At 37.8% G+C, this 24,054-nt stretch overlaps 1 protein-coding gene across 1 annotated transcript in view; it reads right to left on the bottom strand.

Annotated features, from left to right (window-relative positions):
* Nucleotides 1–24,054, bottom strand: part of LOC145967218 (uncharacterized) — a 197,490-nt gene that overhangs the window by 155,647 nt on the left and 17,789 nt on the right. The window lies entirely within an intron of this gene.

Below are 24,054 nucleotides of genomic sequence, written 5' to 3'. Positions count from 1 at the left end.
GGATATAAATCAATGTTGAATGTACATACGCAAGCGATAATAAAAGCGTATTAATGGACATTGGTCAAGTCCTGTACTGGAAAGTTTGTTTTATTACGTAATAATCAGTTTTTATTACAATTATTATTTAGTAATGTAGATATGTTTCTTTATTATTGAATGTAATTTTATTATTATTTGACATTGATAATTCTTATCACAAGCACACTCACGCTTAGCTAAATAAAAATACGTTAATAAATCTCCTTATACCGAGTATGTACACACTCCGTTTTATCGTTAGATAAGACAAAGTGCAGTATATTCCGTCATAAATAATTCGCGTAAAAAATTTCTTCGCAAATCGAAATGCGGAAAGAGACAAGCGTATAAGCAAAGAGAAATTCTGTCGGAAACCGGGGGAACTCGGGTGTCAATTTCCGGCGTTGGCCGACAGCTAGGGAAAGGACTAGGGTTCCGCACAGGCGTCCTCCATCCTCTCGTCGTCTTTCCTCGAAGGCTACGCGGCCAGATCTGGCCTAGAGGAGAAAAGAAGCCGAGGGAGCTTGAAAGAGCACGACGAAGTACGGAGAGAAGCCGTGGAGCCGCGGAGGAGAAGCACTCCTTCACCGCGAAGCGGACTCTTCACGGCGAGACAAAGGCGAGGTCCTCTCGCTCGCTCCCTTAGCCCTATCCCTCTTTCCCTCTATGGCTCTGCCCTCGTTCCGGTCGCTCCTCTTTCCCCCTTTAATTTCGTCCTTCTCGCTCCGATCTTCCACTCTTCGATATGGACTGTCCTTTTTCTCAACCATCCTTGTCTCTCTCTCTCGTTCCCCTTTCGCCTCATCCTCTTCGATTCGCAGTCTCTCTCGAAATCTTCCGTCCTTATCTTTCAATCCGTCGCATTCTATCCCCCGACTTTTTTTCGATCTCTCTTCTTTTCTTTATGGAACTCTATCAGCGTCCTTATCGTTTCGGTGCGAACCCGTCCGCTCAATCTTTCACTCTCGACATCGACATGAGAGAGAAAAAGAGAGGATCGTCGGTGACAAACAACGCCGAACCCGAGAGAGTGAACAAGGGGACGGCAATTAGGAGAGATTCGTTTTAACTTTTCCCTATCGTCCTTGTCGTCGTCGACGACGGACACCGAACGCGCGATGATCACTATGTAACCGGAAGCGGCGATCGAAGACTCGTTACGTCCTCTCACCCTTTTTCTTTGTCGCGCCCTTTTGCATCAGAGGGAACGGTATAACCACTAGTGACATCGGTTTCCGCGATTGTACTTGATAACGATATCGCACATTCGCTTCGATAAATTTTCCAATCGACTATTAATTCCGAGAAAATTTGAAAAACTTTTAATTATATTATCTCGCTTCTCTCTTTCTTTCTCACTAATAATACCTTTATTTTTATATGTAATATAAATTTATATGAATTAAATTTTTCCAAACTATAAATATATTGTTATAAAGAATAACAATTAACATAATATATAAAATTATATTATATATATTACCATAATATATAAATTATATATTAGAATAATATATAAATTATGTTATTTAAATATTATAATAATAATAGTAAAAAGATTTCTAGTTTCTATAATTTATACAAATTATAGAAACTTGAAATCACCTTTTAATGATGAGATTAAAATTCTAAATAATAAAAAATGGCAATAAATGATTATTAGTTTAAAATTACTAATTATAAAATTTTTTTAACTATCGAGCTGAAGATAAACAAAAAACTAGTATAATATTAGTTTTTCATTAATTAAATTTATCGCTGAGTAATATCGTCAATAATACGGCGACCATCCGGTTAAAGGAGATGTTATGCTTAGATAATAGTGTTAATTATGAAAGTATCAACAGGAATGCTATCCGGTATTGTGAAATGAAATCGGATCAGTCTTACGTGCTAATTTCAACGTTATTTTATCTTTCCCGATTAGATAGCCTTCTCGGTAGTAACTGCTGCGCCGTATATAATTTGAGCGCGTCCTGTTCATCTTGAAACTTGTTTTGCTACAAATTCCTCTTTACGCGAGACGAAGGAATCTGGCTTCATGTATATATTTGATCCCACAAATACACACTAAAGTCTTACAGACGTCAGCAATTTTTCAGTTTATCAGAATCGTCAAAGAATATCCCTCGTATTTCATCGTAATAATCCTCGACACGTATGTTTATAACTCTTAAAAAATATGACGAAGGATATTCTACATTTTCGCACGTTAATGATAGAAAATATACAACAGAAATTGATTAATGATACATACATTATATAACGTGTGCAAAATATGAATTTATTTTTGTTTATTATATTTTTATTTATTCTATCAATTTTAATTTGCAAAAAAGCACACAATGATAACACCTCGGATTGATATCATTGCTCTAGTAACTCGTTTATAAAACTGCATACTCTCTATGTGGTTTTACAGACGACAGATTCTAAAGCAGTCTGTTCTGATTTCGTTAAGTAAATGAGGGAGGAGCACACACAACACAATCTAATACGCGATGCAGGGAATAAATTGAGAGGCTAGTAGCGTGGCTTAAAGTTGGGGGCAGGTCCCCGTGTTAGTTTTGACGTGAGACTGTTAGAAAGGCACGGATTTCTAAAGCTATTATTAATGGATGAGAGGGAGGAGTGTCAGAGAGATGCCTCTACGCGCGTTTACCCTTAACACGAGCCTCCTCCTCGTACAGTTCATTTCGGAGGCTGCGAGCCGTCAAGGAGAAAAAAAGAACATGCCGGCAAAGTATGTGCGCGACGAAGAGCGGAACAAAGAGAGTGCCGGCAGATATGGCAGGGGCGAACGTACGAGGAACGTTACGAGGGTGCGCATCGTGACAATAGAGGGAGAGAAAAAGAGAAGCCCGCTGTCAACCGATGATGTTAAGCATCTATCGATATTAGATTTAGATTTAAATGCAGTAGTTCTTCGAAAACGGGGAGTTTCTCTTCGAAGGCAAACTTGAAATCTTTCATCATCGAATCATTTCTTTTTTCTACATGAATAAAATTTTACAATTTTTATTTTCTTATAAACTATCTAGAACTATTCAAAAAACGAAATTTATTTCTATCTTGTTTATTTATTTTCCTTCGTATTTTGAAAGAAATTTTTTACGTAATTTATGCCAGCAAGCTTGAATTGAATTTAAAATCAGATAGCAAGTTCATTGAAAATCTGTCGACTCATTTTCGCGTGATGCGGTTAACGAAACACGGGCAAACACGTGGAAACTTAATTTATGTAGATCATTCGAAACAGAGGAAGAAAAAGGACGAATGCGGGTAGATGGATTCACGTGGCTTGTACGTGGGGTCAAGTCAAATAGAATGCTTAATGGTTGCGTACACAATGAAACACTCGGCCCATGCGAATCAGCGTCGCCGCGGGATTTCGCACCACTCCCCGAGTACGTTGTAACCGCGTTTTCGTGGGGTCGTACGAGAGAAGGAGAAAAAAAAGTGAATAGGGTGGTAGCTCCCTCTTCTGCGTATCAGCCCCACAGCGATGCCATTGCCGACCTTATGAAAGCGCGCGCGCTCTCTCATTTAATAAGCGCGCACGTATAACGTATCGGCCAATAAGGCGAGCCGCCGCGGGGTCAGATCGATGGAGTAATCACTGAAAGTGGCAGTGTTTTCCTGCGGGAGATGGCCGCCGGTGGTCGGGCATGATCATTTCGGCAAATAAGCGTGAAATTCTCGATTTGCTTCCGTAGCCACGCCGGACAGAGACTCCATAACTTTGCTTTTGTGCGAGCGCAATCGTCCTGCGTCCGAGAATGCAGGTGTACACATAGTTGTTCGACGCGACATATTAATGGCTTTTGTGGTTCATGCATCTGTCATACAAAGAGCTTTATCGGAGATAGTCAGCATGTATTCGGTATTTTCCGTATTGTCGGTGTTTTCCAATATTACGAAAATGATAGTAAATATCAATACCGATATAAAATGTTAAAGGTATATCAATAATAAATCTAGACAAACATTTTCGATAATCTTAATGTATTCTTGAGGTATTTTTAAGATTATGATAAAGTTCGATTATCATAGAATTGTTTAAATTCTATTCTTTGAATTCTTATATGTATCTGTAAAAAAAATATAATAAAAGTGTTTAAACAATCTGATGAATTTTTAATAAATTTAGAAAATATCTGATTTTAAATTCTAGCGGTGGCATAAAGTATTTTTAAAGAAAAATATAATATAACATGAAATAAAAATGAATAAATAAAATAGGAATTAATTTTATTATTTAAATGTGTATTTAATTAAAAATAATACACAAAAGTGTCAAAATTCTGGCGATATTTTAGTCATGATAATCTCCATAAAAAAAGTTTGATGATGAAACTCTCGTCAATTATTATTGTATTCTTCTCTTTCTCCCAAACAACTACACATATTCAATTGTCACGTACAAAAATCCATAACTCGTAATGATTCAAATATAACAGATGCATCTAAGATCAAAAAATGACTCATGGTGAAGACGAATCAGACTACGAATCATTACAAGATAAAATAAAATCTCTACAATATTTAACATTGTATTAAGAACGCAAAAGAGACAATTGCATTATTGTAAATCACGCGTGTACACAACTCATTAAAAATCTGTTCGAATCGAGATTGTAATTTTTTTTCAAAATTCACTCTTGATACCCGGAACGCCTTGTACGAGGAAAGAATGAACCATTCCATTAACTTGCTCGGCTCGTGCACGCGCAGACATTCTCGGCGGGATGTGAAATGTGTGAGGATCATGCTATCTCCTTTCCTCTAATGATGCGCTGATACTTTGGTTTGGAACCATGCGTTACCTTTTCTTCCCGATCGCGCCCTCTTTGTCCCACCGAGGTCGTTCCTCTAAACGCATCCATGTGTGCTCTACGGCGAAAATCGGGCTTCGTGGCGGACCTCAGATCGGATGCAGTGAATAAGAGCGGCGGGGAAAATGTATGAGTGTGTGCGAGTAAGAGGAGAGCAGCGTACTATTAAATGAGGCGGACGGAGTCGGCGATGGTGGTTTCGCGCGCGATGGACGAAAATATATTTCTCTCCTATAGAGCTTTGAAAAGACCGAGATGGAAAGGGAGAGAAAAGGAAAAGAAGCGAGAAGCAGTGTAGGAAATGCGGGCTAAAGAAGGACGAACCGTGAATATATGTATACCGTCCCGTCTCGCAAGGGAGAGAGAATTGGTTGAACGCAGACGGAGAAAATATACTAACACGTATATAGTACCAGAACGATGTACACAGGGTGTCCCGATATACAATATTAATTTCACACACACACCCATTTCAGATACATTCTTTTATACTCTTTTGTTATTGATTCTTCCTTCGTTAAAATATCATGGTACACAAAAGATTAGAAAAGATATAAAAGACTTTTGACAAAATAAATTTCAAACATGCAATCTGATAATAAAAGCTCGTATTCATTTAAATTCAAGCAGATTTCAAATTTTTATTTTTATTTTATTACTATTGTAAAATGATGAATATTAGAAAATTGTAATAATTAATAGAAACGTTGAGAGGGACACTGAAAATTGATTTACCAATGTATTATTAAAATAAAAGTTGAATTTTTTCAAGCACCCTATAGACGAAAAGAAGAAGGACTCTGGCGCAATGAAAGAAGATGGAGAATAGTCTGTGCGGAATGGGAAAAGAGGGAGCTCGAATGGAAAAGAGAAAGAAGACAGACGGATCGAGCCGAGTCGCATGGAAAAAGAGGGAGAATTCGAGGGACAAGCTAACTGCTGCGGAAAGCGAAAGACAGAGACGGTAAATCGTTGGAGCAACGACAGTGTATATTTACTTCCACTTTGCCGCAGGAAGAAGAGAGACGGAGAAGAGAGGGAGAGGAAGAAGCGCGCGAGGAGAAGCGAAGCGAGGAAGACGATCCCAATGCACGTCTACTACTGCATAATCGGTGGAAAGGAGAGACGACGAGCAAGAAGAGAGATGACGCGGCAAAGGGTAGAAGGAAGACTGGAACATCTACTGGCGCAGTACGAAGCAAAAAGGACAGGGCGAATGAAAAATGGAGGGTGTATCTACCCGTGCGAGCGAGAGAGATGGAAGGAGAGCGAATGTAACTCTCTCGTTCAGCTAAGAAAAAAGAAACTCCAACAGTCCCCGATTTTGATGAGCTTCGGGTATCTTATAAAGTAGCTTGAAATAAGAAACACGTGCTTTTTTTATATACATACCGCAAGTTCAAAGAATGAAAAGTCTCCCGCAAAGCTAACTCGTGACATTTATTTCAAAGACGTACCGTTGAAAGCATCGGATTGTATGAAAAGTTTCTCACAGTGTTTCAAAACAAATTTCGTAGCATTAAAAGCACTTTGTAGCAGCGTATTTCCCGTGATTTTCTCGCGAGTAACATCGAAGATAAACTGATATAATGTAGTATATAATGACACTACAAATGTTCTCCAAAAGGAACGTATGCAAACATCAATTTACGTAAGTTCGCTAATGTCCTTATTTATACGAGGGAAAAAGAGCGACAAGAGGGGAATGAAGCCGGATTAATGAAAGTCTTCGCTGCGCGTTCAAACGAAGAAGAAGACGAGGAAGACGAAAGCAAAGTCGATAGATTGGTAGCGACAGCTCCGCCGCGAAGAGCAGCTTCTCGTGATTCCCGTTTTATCGGAGCTATCGTTTAAATCTCCTCATGCACATGCGGTAGATCCACAAACACGCGCGATTAACTCGCACCACGTGCGTATGTGTACACCGTTTATAATTTATATTCGCCCATCGATACCGCTCATTCGATATACACGGGCTCGTTCGCGCAGTCTCTCGCAATCTCTAACATGTGTAGACTATGAATGATACTACGACGCCATGTCCGACACTTTTTATCTGATGAAGACTTAAGCGCGGCGTAATGCAGTCGTCGCGAATAAATCATTTTAATAAGCCGGCTCCGCCGGCCGTTAGATAATGCTCGTTAAGTCGTTAGATATCCAGGCTTTCGTATGTACGGATTATTCGCCGTACATACGGATACGCTTCATCGGCGATCAGCCATATTATTACTATGTCAGATGCCCTCTCTCGTGTATTTTCTCGTTGTCGGATAATTATGCTAACACAGTATCTAAGTATCTCCTCACACGGAAAACATTATGCATATGTATCATCGTAATGAGATACTATTCTCATCTAAATGAAATCTCTTATAATAATATCTCTTCTTATAATATTTTTATTAATATTAATATTAATGATTAGTCGGAGGGAATCTTTTGCATGTAATGATTAAGTATCTATCATCACGACAGACATGATTATATAATTCAAACTATAAATTATATCTTTACGGTAAATTATAATTATCAGTATAACTTCTTCATCTCCGTGGTGACACGATAGAAGCTGATATATCGCATTTTTGCGATCAATAACTTAAAAATAAAATATATTGGTTCTTTCAATAGCAGATCTACGCGGTAGTACGTCTAGACAATGCATTAAAATATCCCTGTTCTCGTAACTGATTATTTTCTTTTAAAGGTACCACTATCTTCAACAATGTGTTATCGATACTGCCCGTTCGAGTGTGTCGTAATTTAATCGCGCGTCCGATTCTTTTCGATAGGATCCGATATACAGACGTCATAATCCCCATCCGGGCTCGTTCTCGCGAGAAAGATTGTTCATCGATATAAGTTGAAAACACGTCGGTATCCGCGGTAACGTGCAATTAACGGGCGATATATCACGTTACGAGGAAAGTCCAGGCTATTTATTTTATCCAGTCGCCGTGGTCGTCGTCGTCGTCGTTGTCGTCTAGTATATAGGCAAGTCGGCGTAATATATTGTTCGCTGGTACGCCACTATATTTAGGTGCACCGTATGCTAACGCCAGCCACTGGAACGCTACCCCCTGCTGCCATAACCCGTAAGATTGCTGCTTTCGCTGGGCTACCATAATGCGCCGTCAGAACTAAAATTACGTAAAACAACCAAGTTTCAGCAGAAGCAGCGCGTGTCTGTTTTCCTAATCCGACTGTGAGTATACGTCGGATGAAGTAGCAGCAAATGAAATTGGAGGTTGAATCGGATTCACTTTTTTGCTCAATTATGGCTTTTTCTCCAATTGCAGTGTGCAAGCATATAATTTTAGAATCATACGCAAAGTATTGTTCTACAAAGAGATATGTCAAATTACGATTTAAATTGTTTAATTTAACTTGTTAGGAATAAAGAGATTTAAAAAAAATGAAAATAATAAAAGGTAATTATTTTCAGCTTTGAAATTTTCATACTTGTCATATAAAATTTCCAGAAATTAAGAAAATTGTTTTAAATATTGTAGGAATGAGTAAATGTAAATGTAAAAATTATCCAGATTTTACTTGGTACACATGGCTTGGTAGCGAGAAGATTATGCTTCTAAAAATTAGAGAAAGTATAATTGGATCCGAGAGATCACAAGAGTTAACAGAATAGGTGGATGGAAACGAGTCAATGAGTCAGGGAGCCTTTAATTTAAAATCCGATTCACCATCTGATGTCATTTGCTCAGCGTTACTGTATTATTATAACGTTGCATCGCTTAGCGTTAATTCGCTTTTAATACGCTTTTAATACTATAACGTACAAGACATTTTGTACGTGTGCTCGGGGCTATCGCAATAGACAATCTAATCGTTCAGTGTAAATTTCAAGTAATTAGTCAGACTTTTATTGCTTTGACGTAATAGAAAGTAGCAATTAACGTTTCATTGCTCTTTTTTATCGCTCGAGGTATTTGCTTTCCGGCTTTCCTTTCGTACAATGCAATATACTGCACAATATTATGAATATATTTGTATAAGCATTATATAAGCAGATTTACATTTATATATCACTGTATTTCCAAGTATTAATTGCACGTGCATTAATTTAATGAATTATTATTTCATTTGTATAGATTGTGTATGTTAATATTTTCTCGATTCTAAATTAACATTCATTTGAAATGGCGTTTTATTCAAATAGACTGTTAAAAATCTCGATCTCTTTTCATATACATCATCTCTTTCCATCATTTTCCAAGCTCTTATTACATACGTCATCGATTTAAAAACATGAATAGATAAATGGCTCCATATTAATTGGAAGCTTTAATTAACAATAATTAATTACAATAGATTTGAAATTTATAGGGAAATAAATAAAGATTAAATTCATGCACGTGTCTTCATATAACATACTATATATTTTATAACTATTGACTGAACATCAATACAATCTCTAAAAACGAATTTCAAATTAACGTTCGCGGTGCCGTTCGAACTTTCCTCATTATATTTCGCGAAACGGTTCGCCGACAGACTCACAAACGTGCGTACGTTACCGCGGGCGAGGTATTTAACGCAACGCATCTCGTAAGCTCGGCTTTCGCCATCGTTAATTTCCCGCAGCGCGTAAGGAAGTACACGGTATACAAAAGTACCCGACGATTATGCGCTCGCGGTCAATAATTCCCGCGGCCGCGCGTAACCCATCGACCGTGCGTAGCGCGCGTATAAACTATCCGGTAGCTGCTCGAAATGATGTATGCGCGAACGTTACTAGCTATTTACTCGGAATTGTATGCATATGTAACTTAACTCAATACCGCCGCCGGACTCCATTACCGTTTCGACTGCGGCGGCGGCGGCGGCGACGGCGGCGGGGTCATACATCGTTGACCTGGCCAGTTTGCGCGCATATTTACCGGAGCCTGTGAGGTTTGCGGACAATGTTTGCCCCTAGGAGCGAACGCTTCGACATAGAGGCCGCCGGGCATGTCGAATTTGATAAATCAAATCTCGCGATGTATCGATTACTATATGTATCGTTGCCGCGCAATGTCAATATCGCCTGTCATAATCGATAAAGAAACTGTTTGCGGAAGTAAATAGGTTGAGAGCGTATGATTAATGTCTATTTGCGAAAGTGTAATCAAATAATTAATATCCGTTATATTGTTCGCAAAGAAGTTGCTAATGATTTTAATCCAACTATTACGAGCCGATTAACATTTCTTGTTCAACAGCTTCTATTCTCGCAGATCGATTTAGCAAGATAAAATAGAATATGAAATAATTGACGTATTCAATAATTTAATTGAATATCTTTGATCAATCAGATATTAAATAACAATTGTTTCGGCTGTAAAATGTCACACCCAAATTAATATATTTGATGTATTAGCGTGTCTCGAATAAAACGAGAAGTGAAAATCAACCTGGATTATCCATATGTCTGTCTGTGTGCAAGAACCATCTATTTCACTGTTTATACTCGCCTGATCGGATCGGGATCTTGCGATGCGCGATCGGAAATTCAACGAGACCGGCAAATTCCATGAAATAGCGAGAGAATCGGTGAGTTATGAATTTTTACGGCAAGATAGGAGGAAAGAGATTTTCAAACTGCGATGCGTTATCGATTAGCTTTGCGCGTGAACGATACTATGGCGCGGCGGTAAAATCCCGCGTTTTCCTATCGCGCCTCGCTAATTATGGGAATGCGATGTGGCACGTATCCCTAATTACGCGAGAATCCGTGTTGTGTAGTATACGTCCGCCGGCAATGCCGGCCGCGGGGATAATGAACTTAAATTTGTCGTTAAACATCACCTCTACACACATGCTATTGGCCGATGGTATTTCCACAATGATAGCGCGCGAATGCGCAATGACGCGCATTGTTGTCGAGTATAGCAAATAATTTCATCGAGATAGAGATGCACGCACGGTTCAAACGTCGCATCTTTTTGTAAAAAAAAAAAATGTGAAATCTTTAAATTTGAAAAATTAAAATATCATAAATTCCATATGTGTGTTGTAAAAGCGACATTTCCGGATTAATAAATCACCGGTTGTGAAATATCTGCTTTATCAAATAAATTTCGTTGAGTGAATTGATATATTGACCAAGGCGTACAAAACGAACGTTATAAAGCAGGTTATAACAATTATTAATCTTGCATTGTGTTTTATTCGTTATTCTCTTTGAACATGTCGCATGATACATGTCGCAAATAACTGTACGAGGGCGCGGGCGGGCGTGTAATTAACGAGCGCTCGATTACGCAAGTTACGTTGGTGCGGAGACGTACGCGAAATTGAAAACTCATTCGCAGAACGCGCATAAATGCTCATCCCCGTGCGCGCAATCACGTCTGATTAGTGCAATCAGCTGCGGATTTTGCGTAACGACGGGGGTATGATATCGCGCGATATATGTCGGCACGTAATAATAATGACGATCGGGCGAGCACAAATATGTTTTTAATTAAATAGCGCGTTTGCATTATCCGTTTGGAATAATGATTAGCATTGTGCCGACTCTCTGACGGGGAGGGATGGGGGTGGAAGCACATGGAGGGCGGGGGGAGAGCATTTGCACGAGCAATCGCGTCGAATGAAATTCGTAAATGCAACATCGCGCATCGTGCCGTGTATCATAACCGTTGCGTTGCGTTTTGCTGCAATCAAATGTCACGATGCGAAATTAATGGACGAAGCAGCAACGTAAAGCCCCGGCTAGTTACATCGAGGAGCCAGCAGATCGGATTGCGCGATTGCGGATAAATTGATGAGCGCAGATGTGTAGAAAGATTGCACGCAATGAATAACGGTCATTGTTGCGGTACTGAAAAAAGTCAGATATGAAGAGGTGTAATTGCATCTTGCACAATTTTTTTCGAGGTGTAAATTTGCGTCACCATTTTTCAAATAATAATCTCAATTGTAAGGTAAAAGAAGAAATATAAACAATATGCAACAAAATCAAATTTTTCCTTCTTAAAATCCAATCGGTAGATATCATATATATTGCGACGTTTCTTTGCACAATGGGAAGCAAAATGTAATATTTTGTTAACGAGAAATATCATTGCCATAGGGACGAGCGAGATTCGATCGTACGGAAAGCAATACCGTGTGTCCGTTTTGGGAGCGGCCCTGTAGTGGACGAGGGAGGCAGGAAAAGGGGAGACACGAATCCGAGGTTGTATCGCGAGAGTCACCGGTTGTAATCGTTGTTATCAAGTGGAGGTTAGCGGGCAGATTCACGTCCGTTGTTTGCGTTTGACGGGGTTTGGAAGGAAACACAAAGTGAGAGAGGTTGCGAGGATCGAAAGGGTGAGAAAGAGAGAGAGAGAGAGAGAGAGAGAGAGAGAGAGAGAGAGAGAGAAGAGGGAAAAGGGAAGAGGGTAGAGAGCTCGTGTTCGTGATAGGCGGAGCCGAGTGGCGGTCGATATGAAACACCCCTCAATGAAACAAGCTCTATCCTCCCTTCTCGCTCTCCTTCTCCCTCCCTCGCTCTCTCTCTCTCTCTCTTTCTCTCTATTTCTTCCTCATTCCATCACTCTCTCGCCGACCCTTCGTCTCTCTTTTAACTCCCGCCTACGCTCATTCACCCTCGAACGCTTCCACATTCTCTCTGCTCTGCACTTATCCGCCCTGAAGCTTATACAACGTGATCCGTCATAACGGGGTACCGCGAGACTTTTAACTCCCTCCGTATACCCTTTTGCACCGCGCGAGGAAAATTTCGTTTCAACAAGAAGGAAATGAGATAACTGCATCTACAAAGACACGAGCTCGCTCGCGAGCATATCGTGACGGTTTTTGCTTGGTGACGAGTTTACAAGTTTATTCGTCGCGAGTTACAATCGTAATTTGTGAAAGCTCGCGACTAACACGGAGTAAATAAATTAGATAGAGAATAATGATGCAACAAACATTTTCCTCTCATTTTGAAAAACGAGAGTATTTACAAAGGTACTTAACATCTGGTACCTTTGCAATAGCATTTGTTTTTTACAATTTCACAAAGATGAATGTTTGACGACGTAAAATTGTTGAATCTCCGATTACGCGCGACAAAACGCTTTCAACAACTTCAACAACTCATCAATGTGTAATGCGAACGCAGGATTACAGGGTAGAATTGGCGTGAAGTTGACGGCACGTTGGGCAACGCGTAATTTGAATTGACTATTAATCGTCTGCGTAAACATTGGCTCGCGCTGATTTACATCACGTATTCAGCGCTAAATGTTTATTTGTCTAAAGCCAGCTCTGAACGACATGTACATCCGTTCGTTAAATATTCCAAAATTCCGTATTTACGCGACGAATTTTGGCAGCATTTAATATTTTGTCATGTGAAATCATGCGGCTTAGCTTTCAATATACAGAGTGCGCATGAATGCCACCACATGTACGAGATTATCGTGAAAAGCTTCAGTACACACAGAGATATTTCTTGTTGTTATTCAGCTTAAAAAAATTTTAGAAAGTCAATTTGAACACTAAATTTAAATTTTGAATTCAAATGTTCGCGCTTCCAATGAAACGTTTTCAGTATTTTCTACATTTTTCAAGAGTGTAAAAGTGATAAATGTGAAAAACTGAAAGTTTTTATTATGTAATACACAATACTCTAAATATTTAAATATATATCAATATTCACACAAAAAAATGTTGTCTTCTTTTAAAATATATATATGTATATATGTATATATATATTAACTCTTCTTTGTCATTTTTTATTTCTTTTTAGATATATTCTCAATATTTTTTAATTTAAGATATTTATTTCAGATTTCTTGAAAGTGACACTTGATTAAATTTATTTGAAGTTTATTTTCAATACTAGACATTATAAAGCACGTGCTATTTAGTTCCTACTACTATGTAATACAATTCGAGAATATATATAATTATTTAGATGTTAACTCTAGTTCTCCGATTTTTTCTCTGATTTTTCAAAATCAACTGAATTAAAATTACACATACATTTAATATTTGAACTGCCAAATGCATTCATCCCTGACATACTTTTATCGATATAAAGTAATGCACGCGTTGAAATAATCAGCATCAGCGGAAAAGAGACAACAATGTTTACGAGTATCGATTTAATATGTTTTTTTAAGAGTGCAAGAGTTTTTGTGCATGTACCATGGTACATGTAGTTTACTGGTTGCGGCACTTTACGTTTAAACTCGGCTGCTCTTTGCCAAGAAATTCTGCAACAGTCTCTTGCACGCCATAAACACGAGGCAATCCGAGACGACGTCGTTCGCGAATAGTCCCGTAACATTCGCGGGCGATAGTCCCGGCGAGGATTCTGATTTCTTCGTAAATCCTGCTCCAGGTTCGGCGTGCCCGGTGGTGCCAGCGAGCGAAAACCGACGCTGTCAACGAATCGATATCCGGATGGGCGTGGCCTTGTCGATCCTCTCGCGGATGGAATAGAGCGCGCGAGATGTGCTCTCGCAGATGCTCGCAGATGTCGCGGAAGATTTAGCGATTCGATTTAGTGCTGTTTCGATATTTCCCTTTCTGTCGTCGTATCCGACGTCGGCGACCATAATTAAAAGTCGTCTGGATTTCATTACAGATTCCGTTTGATAAATGGCGTCGACCGAGGTGTCGACAAGGAATATACTTTCCTCTCTCTGTCTTTCTACACAGAACGTCGACTTTTGCTCTCGTCTTTTAAATAATTAGCAATATTTTTTCTCGCTATCGATCCGCATCTTTAAATTTTATCCCGCGAAAGGCTCTGTAATTGATTGCTTGCGTAGAATCGTAATATTTTTATCGAGGAAAATTCGACATCATCGATAGGAAATAACGAACCCTTGCATAATCGCTCTCGTGGCATGTCAATGTAAATTGTTATCTGCGGCGAAATATTTCATTACGTCTTAGCGCTCACGAACGAAAGTGTATTAACGACAGAATTCCGCCCCTCCCCTTGGCCGTTCTTTCCTCCCGTCCGGTTGCATATAAAACGCCTTAATGGCAGTACGATAAGGACATGATTTATCGCCGCCGTAACTCCCGAGTGTCGCCGGGGTGTAGGGCATGTCAGCCGGCTACTTGCTCTCAACGAGCGCGCGATTAACGTATTTATTCGCCTTCCGCTTTCCGCGCTCAACGCAAACTGTGCCGTATGGAGGAAGTGTATTGACGTTTAGCATCGATATCGATATCGATATCGATCGAGAGAAGATATGACGCTGCATTCGATACCGGAGAGAGAAAGCATCCATATCTTAAAATACCGCTATTTCTCACAAGACTGATATTTATGGCTAGAGAGTATAAAGCGGCTGCTTAAAATAATATATAGACTGCACAAATCGTAATTTTATTTCTGAATTCTTTAATAAACTTGAGCGGCTGCTTAAAATAATATTTATTTATTATTTATTGACCGCTAATCCTTGCCTTTCAGCTTAGGATAGACTTCCTGTTCAATACATCGATCTTTACAATATTCATACTCATTTTATTTTATCATGTAATTAAACTATAAACTCAAAGTCTTTATTCCTTTATATCTTTAAAATCTTTAAAGCTTAAAATAATATATAGGCTGCACAAATCGTAATTTTATATTTCTGAATTCTTTAATAAATTTGAAAATAACTTTCTCTTTTAAAAAACGCGTCGAGGCATTCAACGATTTTGAATGATAAAGTGATTTCGAGTTTTAAAAAATTAAAAAGGCTTTAGAGTAAGATGCTGTTTTTCTCGTGAAACACTGTTTTTTCAATTAAATTCAAAGAAATCCTACTTTCACAAGATTTTAATTTCAAAGCTTAATTGCCAAGATATTCCATGTCGAAATATGAAAGATAGATATCAACTTCTCATTAAATTTTCGTTAAAGAAAAATCCAAATAATTCCAAGAAGCCATCATTAAGGCCAATCGCACATTGCAAATAAAGGTAAGTACTCTGAAATACAAACTTTTTTGAACGAAACGAATTAAGGCAAGTACTTTTTTTTACTGGGATTTCAGCTCTTTGTAGAAAAAGAATCCTTAAATCTTTTTGGATATAGCACAAGCAGTATGTTCGAGAAGAGTTGATTTGACTACGATCTACATAACAAGATGAATGGCTAAATTGACTATACGTCTTTGTTCAACAAAAAAATTCAATACGACGTGAAAATGCCGATCTCTCTGCCGGCATTATATCGACAATACTCGCTCGACCTAGGGCGCATTAATGAATGTAAATCAATTAATCCTCCGAGTGGGGTTCCGAGAGATCGACGCGAGCTAATCCCAGCGAGAAGCAAAAGGGGAACTAACAAGAGGGAGAGCAGAAAGAGAAGAATAGAGATCCTCTAATAAGGTAATGTCACATTTTATGTGAAAATATTTCAATTATAATATATGATGTGAAGATCTCAAGTGAAAAATGTTAGTTTAATTTGCTTTTAAGAAAGGCCACTCATATATCGAGTCATAAAGGATGAAAAAAAGAGAGAGAATTTTTGTTTTTTTATATCTAAGAAAAAATATAAAAAATAACTGAATTTTGGTTATTCAACGTTATGTTCTATCAAAGAATATAGCCGAAAATAATAATTTTGAGCTATTTTTTTTATATTTTTATTTTTTGATGCAGAGTACATTTGTACATCTATATAAACTGATGTAAATTGGAAAATATAAATATTATTTTGTTGAAAAAAAATTAATGTTACATTGGCGGTATTCAGCGTGCTATGTATCTTTTCTATATTTTGTTTTATTTTCCAAACTCGCTTTTCAAAAAGGTTTTTATAACACGATTGTTTTTGTATTATTACAGTTATTATAATTTCGGTCGGAACAATCAATTTTACTGAAACATCGCGAAAGCAAGCAGACTCTGCGATATTATTTCGTGACGTTTATTAAAGTATTTTTAGAAGAAAAGAGTCTCTCTAAAGGAGTTGAAGAGAGACAAAGACGGTAATAGCAAGTAAAGTATGTACAGAGTTTCCCCCTGTACGAGAGTAGTCGGTCGTATCAATAATAAAGGATTCCGGTGGAAGAAATGAGGGGGGACGCGAGAGAAAGAAAGAGAGAAAGAGAAAGAGAAGCCAAGGAGACTCTCCGGGGCTCATGTTTATATGCGGGTTTATTTCTTTCACGGTCTGGTCCTCATTCACCGGTCGCATTATCTCGCTCTCTCGCTCGCATATTCCGCCTCTTAGGACCCATCCCCCGTCTCTCTCCGCTCCATCCCTCTCGCACTCTCGACAAGCCATTAAAATTCTGAGCGCCACACTGTTGAAAAATTACGGACCCCTCTCGTCCGCGTCCACGTTGGACTCCCCGCGATATTCTCTCTCGCTCACGACGATCGAATACGAACATATCGAGCTCTCTCTTTTTATCTCCACCTCGCTACATCATTCTATCTCTTCTGGTTCATGTCTCTCCGCTCTCTGTCCTTGTCGCGCTGCCGCATCCACCATTCGACTCCTCTTCAGGCACTCTTTACTCGGTTCCCTGTTCCCCTTGTAGCTTGTTCCTGTCCCGTTCTTTCGTACAATCTCGTACTCTCTGGAAGTCTTCTTTACCCCTGCTATAATCTCTCTTTCTCCCTTCCTCGCTGCTGCTTTTATTCTCTCTCCTGTTCAGCCGTTTCCTTCCCTGCCTTTCATCTTTCGTCTGTCTCTTATTAGTTCTCAGCCGTAGTATTCTCAGTTTTGTCTACCTCGCTCTTTCTCTGTCGCTCGCATTCCCTTTGTATCTTATTTTCTTCTCCTCTTACATCTTTTATCTATCTCATACTAACTTGTAGGAATCTGTTTTATTTTTCGTTTTCTTCTCTCTTTCTTTTTTCTCTCTTTTCGTCTTTTACATTCAATCTGTCTCTTCCTGTCTAGTTCCTGCTCAGAATCACATCTATTCCTGCTTCTTTCTCTGTCTTTTTCGCACTTATTTTCTACCATAGTTTGTTTCTACTTTTATCTTCTACTTTTCATCTATCTCTGACTAAATTGTTTTCTCTTCTAAATCAATTACCTTCTTGTCTTTCCTGTCTTTCTGGGTATACATATGTGTAATCTATTTCATTCTCTTTCGCTCTCTTATTTAATGTAGATTATACCTCCCCCATTTTTAATGTCTCTTGTTAGTTTCTGCAAGAAGGAGTTTTTATCTTTGTTTTTCTCTCCTCTTTCATTCTCATTCCATTTTATACTACCTTGGTTCTTTCTCTGTCTCTCATGCGTCATCTATCTCTTGCTAGTTTTTACTAAGAATCATGTCTGTTCCCTATGTCTTTTTCGTTCTCACTCGACTTGTTTCTTTCTTCGTCTTTCATATGTATCATTTATATCTTGCTAATTTCTTCTCCTCTTCTTTCTTCTCTCTCTTACTTTTCTTCTCCATTTTTCTTCTTTTTCTATTTGTGTTTTATATTTTATCTATCTAGTGCCAGGACGGTTTCTACTTTATATTTCCGCTCGCTCCTCCCTCGCATTACGGTATCTCCTGACTTTTGCTGACTTTACTTATCTAAAGGACAACTCTGTAAAATATCTATCCAAAGAAGCGTCGAGATTCGATGTTTGAGGAGAGCTACTTTGAGTTTTAAGAGGAGAAAAGAGAGCTACTCCTCATTCCTCGCCATCGAAAGGAGCAATAAATTCCCAGACCGCATCGTGCGTACGTAATATGTTAGGATACGCAAGATTTCAGCTGATGCATCTAATATATTCGCCGAACGCGATGACAAAGATCGATGCAAAATTGATGCTGCTGCGTCACCGAAACGTATCGTTGTGCAATCAGAGTATCCGGAATACTTTTTAAAATCACTCCGTTATAAGCTAACAGTAAATAAGCACATTTTCTTTAATCTCTTCGATATCGAGTTGTTATTTATCGAGAAAAATATCAAACTTTTTCGGTGAGATGTTTCTAAAAGTTCTTATAAAAAGTCTTCGAATACTTTTTGAGGGGATTTTTCACACACAAGAGTGGACTTATCAGAATAAAGCCAGTTAGATACCAACTAATTATACACTGTAAATAGAATGTAATTTTTATTTTGCTTTGTGAACTTGCTTAATTCAGGAAGATATTTATTTCACATTTCTTAAAAATGGTACGTTCAATTAATCGAATTTATTTCACTTGCACAGATATTCCTGTTTGCATACAATATGTACACTATTGTTTATGTTTCTTTCTTTTTAAAAGCAAGTTTGACACTTTTCGCTGACAATTTCAGAGTCCTTTCTTGTTTCTATTTCAGTGATATCACTGCAAATGATCATCTTTCTGGAATATCAAATCGCGCTTATGTCGAAGCGCATGACCCATACTGTATATAGTGCTGCGATCGTGTTTAACCCTTTGAGGGTGAAACAAAGTAACAATATTGTTCATCGATACGGCGCGCTGGTCGAAGCGGACGATCAAAAGAGGCACCAACCGAAAACCAGTTGTGACGAACGAATCGCATTACGCGCCTCGCTCGCATTGTGCATCCGCGGAATAACGCATGCATCATGGCCCGATCGCGTTTTCCCTCTCTGCCTGCTTCCTCTCGCCGTTCCACGGGACACGTTGTCCTTTCTCCTGCATGCATATGTCCCGCTCTTTCCTTCTAGTTTCAACCAACCAACGTCCAACGTCCCTCACCCGCCTCTCTCTGATGAAGTCCTGTCTCGCCGCCGGAAATCTGTCCCCGCGCGCCGCTTCTACCCCGTCAGCTCCCCTTAACTCGACCACGCTCGACGCAAGCTCCGCGATTCGCAGCCAATCAATATTAATGACATATCAATTCATAGGAACAATGTAGCCAATTACGGGCGGCCATATTATCGCGGCTGTCTCTCATTTTCTCTCTCCTTCTTTCACTCCTCCCTTCTTTGTTTTGTTAACTCACCTGGTCGGGACAACTGAATGCGGTCTGTTATTTGACGATAATAATTATTGTCAGGATCTTCCTCGAGTGTTGCGAACCAGCACCGACGACTGAGAGAAAGAGAAATGCATAGGAGACTCGATGGTAAGGGGTAGTCGATAATACTTATGAGAATTAATTAAATGTAATTTGTAACTCCAATTTTTTGCCTTTTATGTCTACGCAAAAATTAAAGGGAACAAAAAATACAAGACAGCCAAGGAAGGATCGTTAGTAATGATATGCGTGTAATTACATAATATAAAGTTAATATATATAAGAATATTATAAAAAAAATAATACATTATCATAATAGAAATTTAATTAAATTTACAAATGTATAGATCCATGATATTTTTTACATCGAGATTATGCACAATGTACTTCACATTTCGAAATAAATATATACATGTATAGTGAGATGTATATTTATATTTATTATATTATTATATAAATCATCCTGTTTTTTGGAATATTAAATAATTTTGAAAGAAATCAGGATTTTTAATGTTATTGAATCAAAAATTCTCCTAATAAATCGTGAATAAATCGTGCGAAATCGTTATTTCGTTTCAGAAACAATTAAGTAAAGTGCAATCAAATGACTGCAATTACGAGGGAAATGGCTTGTATCGACTTGTGAAACTTGTCGGAAAACTTGGGCGACAGTTCCTAATTGAAGAGTGTCCGTACTTTTGTAGACGTTTCACTAAGAGATAGAAAAAAAGACCTTTCAATCGTGCAAAGATTAACATTTACGAATGCGCGACAATTGTACATTGCGCATGGCGCATAACATAATTCTGTATACCGCGATGTATTCGAAGGGAGAATAGAGCACATCGGAGTTTCTAATTAACGCCCGTCGCAATTAACAGCGCTACAGCTAATGACCGAATTGCTGTTTGCGTCCCAATCGCTGACAGAGTAATTTTGATTAATTATAGGCACGGTAATGCCGGCAGACCGTGACCGAAACATCGGCTTTGCGTTTAGAATAATACGTGCGCTTAGTGCGTTTTGTGGTGCACTTGTTCGGTTCCATGACATATGCGAATCTATATGTGAATCGAGCGAAATGTATTTGTGAGAGTAACAAATAATGTTTTCGAATATGTATATCTGCAATATTCTATTTCAAATATGTCATAGGTAAAATTAGCTTTTCAAAAAAAAAGTAGCCTTTTTATGTACAGTGTCGAATTATTAATAGATTTTATAAAATGTTGAGGCTTTTTGTTCAAGAGTTAAATTTACAAAGAGATTTAAATTTATAAACAGTTAAACTTACAACGCGATATATATAAAATACACGTTAAAGTATATTTATAAATACGATGTAAAATTGTTTATTTATTATTCACGAACATATTGTATACATAAAATATGGTAATCGAAAACTTGTTTTTTTATCGATATAATAGCTAAAGCATTATTCAAAATCTGAATTTTTTTCTTCGTTTTTGTAAAAATTACTTAAATATAATACTAACAATAAATTATAAACATATAATGTTAAAAAGAATAAGTTGACATAAGTTTTAAAAAATAAATTTCACAAGAAAAAGTAAAAAGAAAAAGAGAGAAAGAGAGAGAGAAAAGAAAGAAAGAGAAAGAGAAGATAATTTGAAAGTTTAACAAACAATGGAAAAAAAACATCTCGTATGAAATTAAAAAATTATGAAGATCTATAGATGGAAGAATTTTTTTTTTAATGAATCGCATAGTATAAAAAGATTATTTATATCGTCGTTTATTTTTTTATTATATTAATAAACAATATATTGTACAACTACAGTTGTATTTTTTTAAAAAAACAACCATTTTCTACGCTATTTCCTTATAATCCTAACATGTATCATCGATAAATGTGGAGTTTTCTTTTTTTCGAATAAGCGAATATTTGCGAGTGAAACAATACGTATTATGTATTTACACGCGATATCTGGCCAGAGTGCGAAAGTCCGCAGTTTTCTCGCGCGAAAATTCAAGAAGTACCTTCGGGGAGGAACAATAAAAAAGGGCAAGAAGAAGGCGAAGGGATACGAAACTTGACGCAAAGGTCTTACTCGACAATCCCGTCACGTTTCGATGCCACTGGGGGGTGTTCACGGCATGTGGTCTCACCAACCCTCTGCCTTTCCTCCACCTTCTTTCGCACCGCTCTCGCCCTTCCTCGCACAAACAGGCGAGTTCCTTTTTATCCTTGTCCTTTCTGCATCCTCTTTGTCCACTTTTACACCCCTCTGCCGATCAGGGCACGTTTCACTCGGCGGGATGAGTACTCCCCCCGGATTTCGAATCGACCAGACCCAGTCTCTTCACCCTTGTTATAAATACTAATTGCTCTATACAAACGTTTGAAATGTGTTTAACGTTTCTTTGGCACGTGATCCCTTTGCCACCCTTTCCCTTCCCTATGCTACTTTCTCGCTTTTTCTGTTTCTCTTCCTATTTCTCTCTTCTTGTTTACACAATGCGACACAGGAAGAGCTTTCCCCTTCTCGCCACCCTCCACGATTTAGCTGCTAGAAGTACAATTCACTTTGATAATCCATCTAGCCTATTAGCTTCTTTCGTCTGACAACAAACTCGAGAAGACATTGAGAAGACATCAAATTAAATCGTTATAGAGAGTTCTATTGAAATGTAAAATAATTCTATACTATATTAATACATACGCACACAATGCTATATGCATATTCTCTTTAACATTTAAAAAGTATATACATCTATATCTCATATATTTTTCATTATAAAATAATTTTAAACTGCATATAATTAAACAATGTGTAAATTAAAAATTTCATTATATAAAACCTCGAATTTTCTCCACCGTGAATTTTTCAACACAATTTTAAAAACCAAATAATATTGCTATTTTAATTATTTACTTATATAAATATCGTTCAGTGTAAATACAGAAATTTTCTGATTAAAATAATATATATAATTGTCCTTTTTAAATTAAATATGGACTCAAATAGGGACTGAAAATTTAAATTGAAAATTTAAATTTAAATTTCAGCATAATGTTTGATTTATTTTGTCGCATCGCATGTACATAGACTATGACGTCACAGGAAATTTATATTATGGCACGACTTGAAATATTAATGCTGACAAAGAGAGGAAAAAACATATTTTTTATTCAAAGAATGTATTTATCTACATGTTACTTTGACATGTACGGATTTAATTCGTTTGCGATATTAGCGAGAACGTATATTTCGCGATATATGAACGAGCCAACCAGCCGATTAGTTGGTAGTCGTTACCTGAGATCATCCGTCTATCCCGGAATCCGGCAGATAGCGGAGAGATTGCTTTTGCGTTAACCGGATACAGGCAAACGTATACACGCGACTGCATATGCGTGCCATGCACGAGGATGAACAAGGCCTTGCTCGTCGTGGATATGTGCGGTGATTGATACTGGCTCGCGCGTATGGACGCACCTAATGAAATAGATAACGCGTATCTTGCGCGACTGCACATCTGCGTCTGAGCATCGGCTTCGGTGTACAAATAACACTATATGTAGCGGTTTTAACCAGTCAGCAATGTGAACATTATCGCGAAGATTATAGGGAAAAAGCGTCTTAAATCTTCATTTAAAATATTTAAGATATTTAATTTAAAGAGAGCTTGTGTGTGTGTGTGTGTAATTATATCATTTATTAATTAGATAATTTTTATTTACACTGAATTAGTTATGAAATATTTATTTACACGATATTTTAATTATTATAGCAATGTTATTTGGCTTAAAAAAATAAATATAAATAAATAAATATAAAATATAATTTATCTAAATATTTTATCTAAAAATTTTAATTTTAAATATATAATAGATTTCTCTCTCTTTTTTTTCATATTTTATAGTGATTCGAGTGATTATAATGATGTGTCAGTTCTCGGAAAAATTATGACTATGATTTATTATCATTGTTGTTTGAAAGAATCAATTTAATGACTATAAAAAGATGACTAAAACAGATAAGATGTGTTATTCGATTCAATGGAATTAATATCGTTTGACGCGAATTTGTCAAGGCACTTGTCCAGCCATAATCCCGAAATTCTTTCCTTTCAGGCGTTTTCCTTCGAGCAATTTTTTAGGATCCGCTCGAACGAGCGAGAGAAATACGGCGTTGAAAAATCGCCAGATAATAGATTAGTCGACTGACAGATGGCTAGCTATACCGTGGAAAGGGAGATACCACGGTGTCGGATTTAACGGAAGCTGAAAGAACAGCCGTGTGTAACCCAGCATGACGATATATCCCTGGTTTCTTTC

Source organism: Camponotus vicinus, unplaced genomic scaffold, assembly GCF_025532165.1.
Source record: "Camponotus vicinus isolate PSW18456_S1 unplaced genomic scaffold, iyCamVici1.0 SCAF_2, whole genome shotgun sequence".
NCBI lineage: Eukaryota > Metazoa > Arthropoda > Insecta > Hymenoptera > Formicidae > Camponotus > Camponotus vicinus.
This window is presented reverse-complemented; position numbering and strand designations above follow the sequence as displayed.